Source organism: Carassius auratus, chromosome 15 (genome assembly GCF_003368295.1).
Source record: "Carassius auratus strain Wakin chromosome 15, ASM336829v1, whole genome shotgun sequence".
Lineage (NCBI taxonomy): Eukaryota > Metazoa > Chordata > Actinopteri > Cypriniformes > Cyprinidae > Carassius > Carassius auratus.
The window spans coordinates 4,210,998-4,211,590 of NC_039257.1; positions in this window are offsets into that span (position 1 = coordinate 4,210,998).

Genomic DNA, 593 nt, shown 5'->3' on the forward strand with positions numbered 1-593 from the left:
AACAGAGCAGATACAAATGAACGGGGCAAAAAAAAAAAACCAAAAAAAAAAAAACGGGTGGCTTTAACGGTCTCCTCAGGGGTCGGTTGTCGGTGTCCACCTCACACTCTTTGCCCGCATTCTCCACCAGTGTGGCGGGGTGAGGAACTACACGACAACCGATGGACAGAGAAAGTCCCCGAAGGGTGGATTTATTAAATTAACTGTGCTCTGGGTGAAGGCGGTGCTCTCCGTAGCGCTTCAAGTCCCTCGTGCTCGCTGTGTCCTGAGTGGTGGATCCCGTGCTGTGCTCTCCTTGGTGGGGCTGACGGTCACACGCTGCTCTCTGAAACAGAGGAGGTAAGGGTTAGCGTCTTTGTTGGGAGACATTCCTCCCCACTCTGCCTTCCTCCTCTGCCTAAGTAGGCGCTGCTTGATGAGCTGCAGGTGCGGCCGCTCAGCCCGTGATGAGCTAGTGCCGGTGATTCCAGTGTGTTGCCAGGGCGACGCTGACGAGCGCTCGGGACGCATGTCACAATATATATATATATATATATATATATATATATATATATATATATATATATATATATATATATATATATATATATAAT